We start from the raw sequence: 16,703 nt of genomic DNA, 5'->3' as shown, positions 1-16,703 counted from the left end.
GGCCAGGCAGCTGGTGGCCTGGTCCTCTGCTCTCCATTTCTGTCACCCTTCTGATGCTGAAGGGAGGGCAGCCACACCTCAGGATCCTCTCTCTCTGCTGCCTCCTCTCCTGCTCAGGTTCTCCCTGGAGCGTCTGAGCAGCCCTCCAACCCTGTTAGAAACCCAGCCTGTACAGAACCCGTGTAGCCGCAGTTCCCATCAGCTCCCTTCCTCTTCCAGTCTCTGGATGTCAGGGGCTTCGTCCCTTCTGGCTCTAAGCAAGGCACCAGTGGAAGGGAGAGGGCTGGGCTGGGGGGCCACATGCTGTGCATCAGGCCTGGAGACACAGGTGGAGGGCAAAGAGGGGGTGTCTGGTCCCTTCCCCCACTCCCAGCGTGAGAAGCACAAGGTCCTGGGCTGGAGAGATGGCAGGAGGTACCCTCAGGTGGGCCCACAGTAGAAGCATGGGCAGAGCCACAGAGCCCAGGCTAGGAGTCTGTAACCATGGCGGTGAAGCAGTCACCATGGAGATCAGAGTTTGGGGTCTGCAAAAAGGGGACGGGGCTGGGACCTCAAGGATGACACCTGAGGTCTCTGGCTCTTGAACAAAGTAATAAAATGCAGGAGAGCAGGGTGGAGCGGGGTTTGACAAGTGCACCGCCTGAGCTGGTTCCCAATCTGGATGTGGCTCTCCTCAGCCTCCGAGGCCCCTGCAAAGGGGGGCTGAGGCAGGAGGGGATCTTTGGCAGATTCCGGTACCATAATTTGTCCTTTGTGAAAGAGAACACGGGCTGGGGAGCGCAGGGGCCGGTCAGAGCTCGAGGCCCCCTCTGCACCGGCTCCTCAGCCCGGGCAGGCCTGGGTCAGGACCCCGAAGGGTTATTGCAAATTCTGAGTTCCCAGGAGCCTCCCCACTTTTTATCCATTGGCCGGTACGTTAGGGGCCGAGCTCCGTACAGAAGAGCACGCAGCCTGGCACAGGAGCCCCGGCGGCGCTCCGCTCCCCCCACCCCCCAGGGCCCGGGGAGCGCTCCCGCGTGGCCGAGGGCCCAGCGTGCGGCTCTGTCTCGGGGGGCAGCAGGAGTCCGGGCCCCGACCACAGTCCGTTCAGGAGCTGAGTGTAGGCCTCCGCTCCCGGGCGATGACGTCCGTCCAGGTGCGCGTGGCCTCTGCGGGCGGGGCCACCCTGCAGCACCGCGGCGGGGCTTCACCCGGAGGTGAGGGCTGGGTTCGGGCTCTTGGCCGCACTGCGCAGGGGGTCGGCGTACACTTCCGCGATGGCCTGGAAGCAGATGACCCCCTTCAGCTCCGGCTCGTGCCTGTCCACATAACGGGAAAGGGTGCGCCTGAGCCGGTCGAGGCCAACCCGGCGCTTCTGCCAGGACTGAATCTCGCCAGCATCTCGACCGAGGACCGGCAGACCTGGCTGCTAAGCACCGCGCAGGCAGCCAGCGGCGCCGCCGACACTCGACGTGGGTCTTCAGGTCAAAGTCCTCCTTCGGGACTGGCACGTAGCGGGGCAGGGGTCGTGCCTGGGAAAACTGTTTCTCTCGCATCTTGACCTCCTTCTCCACCAGCTGCTGCCTCCTGCGCTCTCCTGTGTCGCCTCCGCCGCACCGGTTCCCGCCTCCTCCGCTCCTCCGCCCGGGCCTGCCGGGAGCTCCGCCTGCGGCTCCCTGGGCTCCAGGAGCCGCTCTGCTCGGCGGGCGCCGCTTTCAGCATCTTCTCCATCTCCTCCGGGAGGATCACTCCCGATCCTCAAACATGCTTGAGCGATTCTCCAATTATCTCTCCAGAAATTTTAAAAATAGTCTCATACAACAAAATGAGGAGTTATACCCACCTTCCATATAATTTGACAGGAAGCCTCCTTAGTGGCGTGAGGAATGCTGACTGATCCTTCCCATTTCTTTTTCAGTAATTCAAACTGGAGAAAACAAAATGAAAGTCAAACAGCAGGAAATGTGATCTGTCCTTTCTAACTAAACCTTCTGTCATCTCATGAACAGAAATCTCACAGAGGAAGACACAGACATGGCCAACACGCACATGAGAAAATGCTCTGCATCACTTGCCATCAGGGAAATACAAATCAAAACCACAATGAGATCCCACCTCACACCAGTGAGAATGGGGAAAATTAACAAGACAGGAAACCACAGATGTTGGAGAGGATGCGGAGAAAGGGGAACCCTCCCGCAGTGTGGGTGGGAATGTGAACTGGTGCAGCCACTCTGGAAAACTGTGGAGGTTCCTCAAAGAGGTAAAAATAGACCTGCCCTACGACCCAGCAATTGCACTGCTGGGGACTTACCCCAAAGATACAGATGCAATGAAACGCGGGACACCTGCACGATGTTTCTAGCAGCAATGTCCGCAATAGCCAAACTGTGGAAGGAGCCTCAGTGTCTATCGAAAGATGAATGGATAACGAAGATGTGGTGTATGTATACACTGGAATCTTCCTCAGCCATTAGAAATGACAAATACCCACCATTTGCTTCGACGTGGATGGAACTGGAGGGTATTATGCTGAGTGAAGTAAGTCAATCAGAGAGGGACAAACATTATATGGTCTCATTCATTTGGGGAATATAAAAAATAGTGACAGGGAATAAAGGGGAAAGGAGAACAAATGAGTGGGAAATATCAGAAAGGGAGACAGAACATGAGAGACTCCTAACTCTGGGAAATGAACTAGGGGTGGTGGAAGGGGAGGTGGGCGGCGGGTGTGGGTGACTGGGTGATGGGCACTGAGTGGTCACTTGAGGGGATGAGCACTGGGTGGTATTCTATATGTTGGCAAATTGAACACCAACAAAAAATAAATTTGTAAAAAAATAATAATAAATTTAAAAAGCCCCCTCCTTTCCACGCGGTGGCCCAGTGCCGCAGCTGCCTCCTCCAGGCTGCCTTCCATGAACTCAAAGAGATGGAGAGCTGGGATATCAAGCCGGAGAGCAAGTACTTCCTGCCCGGGAGCTCCTCCACGATCATCAGATCATCGCTTGTGCTGTGGGAGGCCAGGGTGTTCCTGGCAATGGTTTCAGCCTCACCGGGGTCCACCCGGACAGTCCCTGCCTCCGGGTGCAACGGCGCTCCCGCCGTAGCCAGGTGGGCTTCCAGCAGGTTGGCGTGGAGACCTCTGCTGTGGGATCTGGAGCACCCGGTCCGACGGGGACCTGACCTTGACTGGACGCGTCCTTGTCAAGTGCCCTCCCTCAGGCCGGCTGGGTCAGCGGCTGGGGCACGTGCACCGGCCCATTCTCCCCATCCCCCACCTGGCCATCCCTCTGCCGTGAAATGTCAACGAGAACTTTGGGCCCCACAGGGAGCTGCCCTTAGTCCCCATTCTTGCCGCAGCTGTCCCGGAGGAGCTGGAGAAGGGGACTCCTGAGCCTGGGCTTCTCAATGCTGCAGATGACCGCCACCACTCCTTCTCATGTCCCTTCTGTGGCCCCTCTGGGACTGAGCCCCGAGGAGATCTTGGAGGTGGAGCTGGGCCTTGCTGGCACGCAGCCTGCGGTCCTGGCTGGTGCCTATGAGGAGTTCATCTTTGCGCCTGGCTAGACAATCTGCACAGCTGCTTCTGTGCCCTGCAGGCTTTGATCGACTCCTGTGTGGCCCCTGCCTCTTTGGCCCTGGAGCCCCACTGTGCATGGTCGCTCTCTATGACAACGAAGAGGCGGGCTCCGAGGGTGCCCAGGGGGCTCAGTCACTGCTGACAGCTGGTGCTGCGCCGCATCTCGGCCCCCTCCCAGCACCTGACGGGGGTCGAGGAAGCCATCCCCAAATTCTACATGATCAACGCAGACGTGGCCCACGCCGTGCACCCCAACCACCCAGACAAGCACGAGGAGAACCACAGGCCCCTTTTCTACAAGGGCCCTGTGATCATGGTGAACAGCAAGCAGCGCTGTGCCTCGAATGCGGTTTCCGAGGCCCTGATCTGACAGGTGGCCAACAGTGTCGGGGTGCCCCTGCAGGATCTCATGGTGCGGAATGCCTCTCCCTGTGGGACCACCATCGGACCTCTCTTGGCTTCTCGGCTGGGCCTGCAGCTTCTAGATTTAGGCAGCCCCCAGCTGGCCATGTACTCCATCCAGGAGACCGCCTGCACCTCAGGAGTCCTCCAGACCATCAGCCCCTTCCAGGGCTTCTTGGAGCTCTTCCCTTCTCTGAGCTGTAACCTCTTAGTGGATTGAGGCCTCTTGGAAAGACTTCTCTTACACTTGAGAAGTTGTCAACTGAGCTGAAGCTAGATTATTAAAGTGGATTTTTCGCATAAATAAATGGAAAGAAAGAAAAAAAGAAAGAAAAAATGCTATTATGAGTTAGAATAAGCACAAGTGGATTGCCACAGTTCTATTCTGGTATTTGGTATTATAAAGAATGACTGTATTTAAAAAAATGCTTGTATTTTAAAAATCTCATCTTACCGGACCTCTACCTTATCTACCAAATTTGGCCTTAAAACCTTGCTTAAAAAAAAGTAATGTAATCCTATACATTCACCAACATTTAAGTCTTGTGAAGGGTAGGAAGTAATTAGTATCAAATGTTTCTTAAATTAAAGACTATATGCTTTTAATTTTTCCTCAGCTGTCTTATCCACTTTCACTATGGAAAATATTAACTTTCCACAGATTAGACACGATTGAAACAATTTTTAAGAGGGGAGAAGTATTGGTAGAACTATTATACAATAAAGTTGAAATGAAAACATCTCAAATATGCAAGTGAGTGCTTTTTTTCTTAACTACTTTGCAAATGTTTCAACTCAATGCTTCTTATTATATGACTACTCGCTTAAAAAAGGAAATAAATATTCATGTGGCCTTCTGAATTATTTTATGTATCACATTCAGGCATAACTGATGAGGTCTAGCAATCAGATTTTGAACATTATGTAAAATAATTTACTGAAGTCTTAGAGATTTTTTTTGTTATACCATAGTGAAATGTATTTCACTATATTTCAACACATATTAAATTAGTTGTTTCGAGCAAAATAAAGTCAATCTATAGTTTTTACTTAATATACAGCTTATAAACTTCAATGTTAAATGATTTTTTCCTGATTTCAGAGTTGTCTTGCACACTGCTCATTGACGCATGATGTGAATAAGAACTGAAAAGGCATTAGACATGAAGGGAGGCATTTGCAGATTCGTGTAAATGTAGGCCAAACAATAAATATAAGAATCCTGTTAACTTGCCATTGTAGTTTTCAGTTTTAAAAATGCTAACCCAATAATTAAGCTATACTCCTTAAGAAGCATATTTAATTAATATGAAGCTCACTAACTAAAAACATATTCACTAGTTTTAAATGTTATCAAAATCACGGTTTAATTCAAATGGACATAAAAATGTTTTTCTTCAGATAATTCCATTTATATACATGTTGATGTTCTCACAGGCTGTATAAAGTCCCTGCCATGTTCATTTCAAGATGGAGATATACAGCATTTACTTCAGTTCACAAAGTGTGGGCATAAAACAATCTACAGAAGCGTTTTATAGGGTTTAAAAGAGTTCTAATCACCCATGCCAACTGCACTCCTCTCTCAACACAAAACTGCTTTTGAAACCAAGCATTCATTTGCTAAAACAAGGCATCTGCTGTTAAAGAGATTGATTATCCTGGGGCCTGACCTAATTGGAAGATTAGATATGCTTCTCTACTATGGATAGCATGGTTTATAAAGAAAAAAAAATTAGACCAAAAAAAGAGCAAACTTCTTTTGGACTCCAAGTGCACTTTTATTTATTTCTAATTTTTTTAATGATAGTCACAGAGAGAGAGAGAGAGAGAGAGAGGTAGAGATACAGGCAGAGGGAGAAGCAGGCTCCATGCACCGGGAGACCGATGTGGGATTCGATCCCGGGTCTCCAGGATCGCGCCCTGGGCCAAAGGCAGGCGCCAAACCACTGCGCCACCCAGGGATCCCTCTAATTTTCTTTAAATGGAAACAAACAGTATTACAAATGTCAGGTTGGTGTGTTACAAGTTAAAAATTCATTGGGTTCATGTCATTTCTTTGGTAACAGGTACACATTCACTTGCATCACATAAACCAAACATTAACAAAAAATGACATGTTGTCATATCCTACTGAGTTAAGATCATTATGTAATACATACACACACACATGCACACACACAAAATCTGGCCTTTTACTGATTCATTTCAGTGTTTTCTATTGCCAGTTAGGTGTCGATTTTTTCCCCCAAACACAGACATCACCTCATTGCTGTGGCTAATTGCATTTTTCTTTCTAGCCTTTGACAACCAGACCTTTGTTAATGCTATTCACCAATATATCAGACTCAGGTCATCCATCCAAAACATGACAAAAGACCCAGATGCTCATGTAAATTGCACTCCCCAAAAGTACTGCCCTCTGCCTCCATACAGATACAGATCTGTGACCCCCCCCTTTTTTGTTCACTCCCTTTGTTTTCACTTAATCTTTCATGGTTGGAAAAAGTGATTATTTATAGGCTTTCAGAAACATTATACTTTGTTTACATAATAAATCAAATAATCAAGTTAATTATGAAGTTGGATAAATTGTCTACCCAAAATTCAAAAATTGCTTATTCCAGTTGAACTTCAAAATGGATTCATTTTCCACAATAAAGACTTCTTTCTACCCATTTTTTACCCTTTCTTGAGCTCTTGAGATAAAACCAAGTTTGTCCTCTTTCACTGAAGAAAAAGGAAGAAAAAAAGGTTCATGTAGAAGCGTCCAAGCAGAAATGCAGGAGTGAATCATTTATGAAATATAATTTAAAAGACGATCTTAGGTACTCGATGTTTTCTTACTGCCTTTGGCACAATTTGCATTAAGCATTAGTTACTCAAAATTTCTACTTTCCTAAAGCCTTAAAGATAATTTTGAGATACTTAGAAACTAGTGTAATGATGCTTTTAAAGGAAGGTTATTATGGATTCAAATGGCAGAGGGAACAAACTGTTGTGTAGATATATCCACATGCCAGATCCAAGACTACTTTCTATTCATTTCCATTCATTTTTATATACATTTTCACCTCATATACTTAAATGTTTACTATGTTTCAGAGTCTAAGTCACTGTAAGGGAAGGCAGAAACTGAGAATTTATTAAATAAGAAAACAATGTATCCAGACAGAAAACCAATGGCAATATTTTAGTATTCCAAGGTGAGCTTCAAGATCAAGTTAACATATATGATTTTCTGAATTTAATTTTAAAGACTTTCAAGTCCGAATACAATTATGTGAAAACTTAATAAACGTATAGGGTTACTGGAGCAACTATCCTTATCTCCTACTCAAAAATACAACCACACTAAATTTGACATGCTCATCTGTTAGTTATAATCCCATGGAAAAAAGAAAAAATACTTTATTGAATTTATTCAATAAAATGACATCAAACATTAGTGACCATTACAGCTTAGCAAATATTATGGAATATGGCAGTAACATTAGGAACGGAACATCAGGTCCTCAGTTGATTGGACTCTCCTGTGGCGAGGCCCAAATGTGCAGGCTTACTCTCTGAATCAAGTAAGAACAGAGCAGAACAGCTCATACAGATAGAGCAGTGGAAGACAAACCAAACAAGGCCAACAGCAAAGGGTAGGAGCTAAGAAGAAGACTGAAAGTTTGGAAGAATTAATGAAGCAGAAATCAAAGATACCGAAGATAGGAAAAAGTGAGGGGGGGAGTGATGACTTTATGATGATGGGGTAAAACAGGCTTCTCCTGGTAATTACAACATTCACCAGATTTAAACAGTGAAGAAAGTCTTGAGTGCTTCTTGCCTAGACTGTTACAGAGCTTTCCAATCTGTATTTCATGGCAGCTACCATCATGTTACTAAAACATCACTGTAGTTACATTCTTCCCGAGTTTCAGAACTTCCAATGGCTTCCTCATGTCTCCTGGGAAAAGTCCCAACTTTTCCACCTGCCACACAAGGCTCTCTAGAAAGGGGACCCCGATGTGATCTAATTACATGAAGACTGTGTCCTGGGTAAAAAGTGAACTGGTTTGGCCCTTCCATACTTTTGGTCTGTTGATTTTAAGTTCTGTGCTTGTAATGTCCTACCTATATGTCTACATCCAAAAAGGTTATTGTCCTACCTTTTCTTTATGATCCACATAAGACTTCATGTGCTCAATGTAACCTTCCCCAACAGCCACCCACCATCTTTGCCTGCTGAAGTTCCAAGTACCCTTCAAGAACTACTATGTCCTCCAAGAAACAGTCCCATAGTTACCTTTGCATTCATTTTGCATTTACAGCATATATTCACTTGGTTCTTATGTTATACCTCTTCCTTTACAGCTATTTTTGTGTATTGGCTCCCCAGATAGATTTACCTGGAAAAGAAAAGCTGTTTTCTCTCCCTCTTGTATCCATACAGCTCCACATCATGTGATAAATAGTACTCGGGAAACATCTATCGAGGAACAATGCTCTGTGCTATTTTTTTTCCCTTGGTTGATTTATCTTCCCATTTCTCAGAATGGCTACCCCCAGAATCTTTCCAATCCCTTTTCCTTGTTTGCCTATCTTTGCCCTCCCCAACTTCCCTATCTTACTTCCTCCTCCATTGAGAAACTGAAGGTCATTCCGCACTTCATGTAATGCTTCCCAAAAAATAAAAGTTCATCTACACTCCTGCCTCTCCTTTCTTATATATTTTGATTTTCCAAGAAGGAAATGTCTCTTCTAAGGCTTATTCTCCAGTTGGGTCCTTGATGTCACTGCTTTCTGTGGTTTCCAGTGTCTGGCTCTATTAGTTCCACCTTTCTGACCTTCAACTTTAGTTTTTATATTGCTCTGGCTCATCCTTCCTCTTTATTTTATTCCTAAAAATAATTTAAAATTAAAATTTAAAAGAATAAATTAAATTAAAAACACATATTTCCTCTTTGTTTTATTTCTAAAACTAAAATTCCTCAAACCCAGCAATGGCTCATGTTATTTCCCCACTCTCCAATTTTCTTATTCACGAAACTTTTGCTTCTATCTCCTCATCCCTCACTTCAAAACTCAGCAAGACTTCTGTCCCTACCACGTGGCCCAAATTGCTTCCTCTTAATTCATCAAAGATCTTCTAAATACAAAATCTGATGATGTTTTCCCTTTCTTATTTGTGTATAGTGTACTAAGCTACTAAAACTTTTTTTTCACCTAACTCAAATAGGTGCCTCTAACTAAATAGGTTTTTATGACATTCATCTCCCATGATTTGCCTCCTACTTCTTCTGACTTTCCTTCATCGCCTTTTTTTCCTCTGTGTGACATTTTATTAGTTACTACCCCTAGATCCTTCCCTCAGTCTCTTCTCTTCCTGACCTAAACTCACTTGAAGGAAAATGAATCTGATCCCACAAACTTAGTCATCATCTCCATGTATACAACTCTACTATGATCTCTAAGATTCCAGACTTTATTTATCAGAGATCAACCAAACACATATGAACACATTTTCAAAATGTCTCTCAATATCTCATCTTTTTACATTCTTTAAGATATTTATTTATTTATTTATTTATTTATTTATTTATTTATTTATGGCACACACACATGTGTGCAAGAATGGTGGTGGTGGGGAGGACCACAGGGGGAGGGACAGGATAGGGGAAAGAATCCCAGGCCAACTGGTTCTCACGCCCCTGAGATTCTGACCTGAGCCAAAGCCAAGAGTCCTGCACTTAATGGACTGAGCCACCCAGGTTCCCCCCCTGCCCTTTACACTCTTACTGTACTGGATATTCTTTCTCATTTCCTTTTGCCAGAACTATCCACAGAATTGGCGAGCTGAGCAATAGACTGGATTTCAATCATTCTGTCCCTGGCCAGGGCATTTGTAAACAGCACAAAATAGAAAACAACTTCTAATGTTGTAACCCTACTCGGGATACCCCTTGGGCTACCTACTCAGAAAAGCCGATACTCCAACCTGGATCCCACTTCTGGTCTCTCTTACTCTACTTAGGACCTCTTCCCCTCATTTCCACCCTTTAAGATAATATCTTAAAGTGCAGGGTCTTCTCTTTGAGTGTCCACTAGGTTTCTGGCCATTCATCTACATTGTATTTCACTGCTACATGACTCCAAGGAGTTTTATGTCAAGAATGGAGGGGGGGACAGGACATAAGGGCCCACTGCCCATCACCTCAAAGGAGATTATTTAAAATATAGCCAGACTTTTCATATTTTCAGGATTCACATCCTGCTGCAATCTAGATTGTCGGGACTTGACCTCGGTTCTCTAAGTTGGGTGACCTTGGATAAATTTTTCAGATTCCTTCTATAAGTTAATTTTCTTAGCTATAAAATGCAGGCAATAATAGTACCTAACTTGCATGCTTGTGAAAGGATTAAATAAGTAGATTCACATAAAGCCCTTGGAAGAGTGCCTGGCAGAAAAGAAGTGCTCAAAAAATGCTAGCCATTATAATTCCACCTTGTTTGCCATAATGGTAAGAGAGTGTCTGTTCTCACCTTTTCCTTAGGTTGCATCATCTGAGGACTCCTTTAGTTATCCTAGATGTATCAGGATATGCTGGAGAAACTTGGAAAAAAGCTATCTAAATAAGAATGATAATTAATAAGAAGAATAGAACAAGAATAATATATTTAAAATAACCAAAGCTTCAGTTTTATTATCTCCTGTAATCCTCACAAAAATTTTATGTGACAAGTTCTATTGTTTTCTGGCGCATGTGCCCATGAACTATGCTTTTGGTAGACTGATTGGAGATTGCTGCTCCCTTAGATGATCCCATGACATTCCACCTCTGTGCTACCAGTAGTAAAATTATTTTACGGGATCCAAATGGACTTTTACCACATGAGAATTGTTGAAACTCATAAGAGGGTTTTTATTCTGTGCCTTCAGTAAGCTTAAGTGGAAAATGAATGGTGTCCAAAAGTCTGGGGCACCCTTTCCCAAAGAAATAATGTATTTTCCTCACAGGATTGGTCTGGCAGAGGCGACATGGAAAATGATAGCTCAACTTTCCACACAGGCAGGTCAGTCATCCAAGCTGCTTCCTGAAGGAAAATGTCTCTCAATTTCTCATGTCTACCTGAGAGTGGGGGCAAGCAGGGAACACTACCATCCCCAACTCAGGATGCCTTATCCTTCAGGCAATAGGATTTCTGTACACATACTTTCAACTAATGATTTGCAAAGTGAGATATGTGTACAAAACAATCCCTTGTGGGTATCCCCAGTGGTTCAGTGGTTTAGCACCACCTTCGGCCCAGGGCATGATCCTGGAGACCTGGGATCCAGTCCCACATCAGGCTTCCTTCATGGAGCCTGCTTCTCCCTCTGCCTGTGTTTCTGACTCTCTCTCTCTCTCTCTCTCTCTCTCTGTGCCTCTCATGAATAAATAAATAAAATCTTTATAAAGAAAACAAAACAAAAAAACAGTCCTTTGGGGGTATACAAAGAACTCTTAGAACTTCTACTTAGGTTGATTTTTTTAATCTAAGAAAATAAACTAAACTGTAATAAAATGTAACAAATGGATTGACACCAGCACCCTCAAGCAGCCTACACATCAGAAAGTTACAGGTCACTATTGGTATCTTGAGGAAATGAAAGTCAACTGTTTCAAGTTTGCTCACCCTTTCTCTATGGAGGTAACACGTGGTACTGGGCTATCTGACAAGAATTTCAGAAAAATTAACACCCAAAATATTCTTTTAAAGAAAACGTGACTTTTTTAAATGAATGAGCAAATGTTTTTCAAAAGACAGTCATGCTGCTGAGAGAGCATGTTGTATCAATTATTAAAAAAAAAAAAAACAGGGGCAGCCCCGGTGGCACAGCGGTTTAGTGTCACCTGCAGCCCAGGGCATGATCCTGGAGACCCTGGATCGAGTCCCATGTCAGGCTCTCTGCATGGAGCCTGCTTCTGCCTCTGCCTGTGTCTCTGACTCTCATTCTCTCTCTGTGTCTCTACGAATAAAAAAAAAACAACTTCACCTGTACAATTGAAAAACTTGGAAACAAATTTTTCTAACTTGTTTATAATTTTTCTAAATTACAAATTATTTCCAAAGGCAATTAAAAGATGGGAAACATTTAGTTCTAAACTAATAGAAAGATGTATTTTCATATTTTTAAGAAATGGGTCAAAACTGATTAATTCTTTCTTTTTAGATACATTCATTAAAATTAAAAATACAGATAAATAAAAATAAATAATAAGTCAATAATGAACTTTTTCCATTTTCATCTTCATATCTTTGTAATTTATCTTTTTAACTTTAATGGTCAAAAAAATTCAAAAACAAACAAAAAATATAACATTTGAAATACATTTGGTGTTAAAATAAACCAAACTCAGTATCCGACTTTTAAATAATTCTTTACAAATAATTAAATCAACTTTTAAAAAAGTGAGGCATATTAACCACATACACTTTAATATAGTTACTAATACATGAAGTGAAAGTAAAAATAAATTATCTTTCAATGTTATAATAAAAGTCATTTTTAAAGATTTTATTTATTTATTTTAGAGAGAGAGAGAGAGAGAGCCTGAAAGGAGGGAGGAAGAACCGAGTGGGAAGGAGAGAGAGAGAGAGAGCCTGGTGCAGACTCCATGCTGAGCTCAGAGCCAGACTTGGGGCCTGACTTCACAACCCTGAGGTCACAAGCTGATCTGAAACCAATGATGCTTAACCAACTGAGCCACCCAGGCTCTCCAACAAGAATCATTTTGAAAAGAAACATTTATCTCATCGTTCTCCAATTTCTAACTTTAGTATGTTTTAATATATATATTTATTTATTATGTTTAAATATAACATATATAAAATATAACAGTTGAAATACACATGTAAATATATATTTTAAATATATATAAAGTATAATAGATAGCACAAGTGCCTAATAGCCTGGAAATGTTTATAATTTCGAGATAAATAAACCATATTGGTGTATATTCATCACTTTTTCTGTTACTAATGGGATACACTATTTTAAACAAGATCTTTGAGAAAGAAAAGAGGCAGGTATATTCACATTTCCAGAGTCCTTCAAGCAACCTTCCTTCAAGTGCCAAGTGTACTTGGGGCATTAAGTAATGGCCTGCTTTTCCCATACTCCTTATCATTATCCTAAGGCAGGCAGCCATCCTAGGGATAGAAGCACAGAACTTCCTAAGTCCCTAAGATGTTTAGCTGTATTACAGTAGCATATTTGGCTGCCCTTAGGAGCTAAATATTATAATTTCTTATTAATTCAATGGAAAATAAAAATAACTCAAATTTAATAAGAATCTTGATGTAAAATTCCAAAACTAAAAAGGAACCTATCTTATTAATAACTGTTTAATTATATGAACTCATATCATCACTTTTAAGAATAACAAAATTCTGTGAATATCTAAATGCTTCAGCCTGTTGTGTCTCATACTAGGGTCTGCAAGAATATTCTTGGAGACCTAGAAATTAATGAAACTTCATTTCAAGTTTCCTTTGATACTAATGTAACACAAGCTTAAAAAGGTATATTCTGGATCATCCAAAAGACTACCTGTCAAAAGATGATTGCCATCTATTTCAGTGTGAAAAGTTAGCATCTTTATTTATAACTATACTGAGACCAAGGAATAATAAAAATATATCATTTAACTTTTAATCCACTTGATCTCCAACACTAAACCAAAAACTCTAGGGTTCAGTAAGTCTTTTTGTTGTCAGTTGATGTTTTAAAGACTATGTACATTACTCCAGAATAAAAAACACTGTCATATTCAATTTTTAAGGGGGAAATCCCAGCAGAAATAATAGAATTAATGTGCATGACTGATCTGTAACCTGATAAATATAGCTTGACTACTACATTGTTTGAATGAGTTATAAATACAAGGCAGGTTATAAGAGAATTGTTCCAGTTGAAAAAACCAAGTTTATCCAAAGAGAAAAAAATATAAATTTAAAGTAAAGTGATTTTCCATGTTTTCACAAAGCTTTTTCTTCTCATAAGTATTTTATAAATTGGTATTCACAAATATTTGATAAAGACCCGTAGGTATGGTTTCTTTATTTTGTCTGTAAAGCTCAACAAGTATCTTTCCATTCACTCAGATAACATCTTAGTCTATTAGTTGATAGATTTACCAGAACCAATTCACCTTTACTTACATATAGATAAATAATAAAAATAACCCTACAAACAAAATATTCAGAAACGATAAGCTAAAAATGTATCATGGGCAAACGATGTTTGATCAAATTTAGTATATAATTATAAAATCATTTAGGAAATTAAATCTATTTTATTAATTTAATAACAACCATGGCTTGTTAATTTTTCATAGAGGCTCTGTATTGATAGTTTCTATATCTGAAACTGTTCTAAGTTGTTTTGAATTTCAATTATACTTTAAACACACTGTGCTGTCAAATCCAACTGACTGCAGAACCCATTCTTCATATATACGTCATACATACACACATACACATTCCATCAAACAGTCTCCGGGGATTAAATATGAATAAGATTATCACCTACCTTTCAAATTATACCTTTGGTACCTAACATGGTTGAGCCATGAAAAGACTTCTAAGTGACTATTTGCCATTACCATAACAGAATTAAAATATCAAAACAAAATCATAACAAAACATGGTAATACTTTCTGATAAGAAACAACCCATATTGCTCTTTATAAGAACTTAGGGAATTATTAATATGTTCTCAATAATACTTGGTTCTTAATTTTTACTAAAGATTATATTCTGTATAAGCAACTGGATTGTTAAAAAATATAAATTATACCAGTATGGAGATATATTTGTTCACTTTATTAAACCATTACTTATTAATACAATGTCATGATTCAAATTTGTTTTGCTACTTTTTTGAACATGTGGGCCAACAATCAAAGAAAGTTCTTAGCAGGAAATATCTAAGGGAAATAAATGTTTATAACAACATCCATATTTTAAAAAGAAAAAAGCAAATTCCCCAAAATGACATAATTGTTAATTTATTAACTAGGTGCACAAGAATCTTATTCAAAATTTAGTAAATGCATTTATTATTCTTCTTCAAAAACAAAGGAATCGGGTTGGGGTTAAAGGGGTGAGCCGCAGCCCTTGTCCTGTGCTGTCAGCCGGGAGCCGCAGGGGCAGCCTCTGTGCCCGGGAATAAGTTGCTCGGGAATAAGTTCCCCCACCAAACAGGCCCAGACACACTGAAGAAGTTGTCAGGGAATTTTGACCCACGAATTCACGGATTTTACCTTAGGATGAGAAGCTTGGAAGAGAGCGCACAATCCATGTCAATTGCAAAAACAGTGTAGTCCTTGAAGGAGCTAGAAATATTATTTGTAAAACTCAAGCCTCGAAAACTACCTACCAGACATGCTATCCTACTTGCTTAAATGAGAAATGCCCTAGTGTCTTACTGTTCTATGATTGCATGACAAGTTACTGCAAATTGATGGCTTAACACGCATTTATTATGGTCGGGTAGATCAGGGGTTGGTGTGACACAGCTGGATGCTCAGCTTAAGAGTCTCACGCAGTTGAAATACAGGTGTCTCTGCAAGTGGAATCTCATCCACTTGCATCCATCAACCCAGAAGATCCAGGGTTCTCTTCCAAGCCCCTTGGTTGTTGGCAGAATTAATAACTTTGTGTTTCTTGGACTGGCGTTATTGTTTTGCTCGTTGGCCAGAGGGGAGTCTTGTGCCTTAGCCAGATGGCTCTTCCATAGACCTTCTCATACTGTGAGTCTCTCTGACTTCATGGAGATCTCTTTTAAGGATTCATCTGATTGGATTAGACCTAGTCAGTTAATTTCCCCTTTGATGATTTTTTTTTTACCTTTGATGAATTTAATCCGGGAAGTGAATCCCATCATAGTCATGGGCTCTGGCCACACTCAAACAGAGATTATCTAAAATGTGCAGAAATGAAATTTCTAAAGCTAAAATCAAGTGGAACTTTAGAGGCCATGGATTTTTCTGCCATCTTAGAATGCTGCCTATGACAGTGTTACCATATATTGATCAGTTTGAATCATAGGTAATAGGTCAAGTAGCCCTACCATATTTTCCTTACACCCTTTAGTCTTTTGTACCTGTGTATATACACAGGTGTGTTTAAATCACCATCTTTTCACTCCTTCCACCAGGAATTTAGAGGCAGAACTCAGGCATCATACCGGTAGAGCCACATGCTCAGCTTACTACAAATAAAAATTGTTTCTCTTTCTGAGGAATTTTATATCGATACTCAGCACTTAAGGAAAAAATTTTCTTCGGTTTCATTTATCTGAATATATAAATAATTTTTGGTATAATTTTGGATATTCTAGAATTTAAAAGGCTGGCAAAGTATGTTTTTCATGTATAGAAGAAGCACTTATTAAATGCTTTTTTAAAGATTTTATTTATTCATGAGAGACACACAGAGAGATAGAGGCAGAGACACAGGAAGAGGGAGAAGCAGGATCCACGCAGGGAGCCCCACATGGGACTCCATCCCGGGTCTCCAGGATCATGCCCTGGGCCGAAGGTGGGCACTAAACCGCTGAGCCACCTAGACATCCCTTATTAAATACTTTTTTTGTGCGCTATGAGGAGATGTGAAATATTTAAGTTTAGAAGACCAGGTCTATACCTTTGGAGGAGTTTGTAATCTAGTTTTGTTTAAGTATGCACACTTGAAAAAAAAAAACCAA

The 16,703-nt window shown here is 41.4% G+C and overlaps 1 pseudogene; it reads left to right on the top strand.

The window, feature by feature from the left end:
- The first annotated feature begins 597 nt into the window (after window positions 1-597).
- On the top strand, window positions 598-4,450 carry LOC144291356 (aspartyl aminopeptidase-like; annotated as a pseudogene).
- Window positions 4,451-16,703: the final 12,253 nt, after the last annotated feature.

This window comes from Canis aureus, chromosome 20, assembly GCF_053574225.1.
Source record: "Canis aureus isolate CA01 chromosome 20, VMU_Caureus_v.1.0, whole genome shotgun sequence".
Classification (NCBI taxonomy): Eukaryota; Metazoa; Chordata; class Mammalia; order Carnivora; family Canidae; genus Canis; species Canis aureus.
This window is presented reverse-complemented; position numbering and strand designations above follow the sequence as displayed.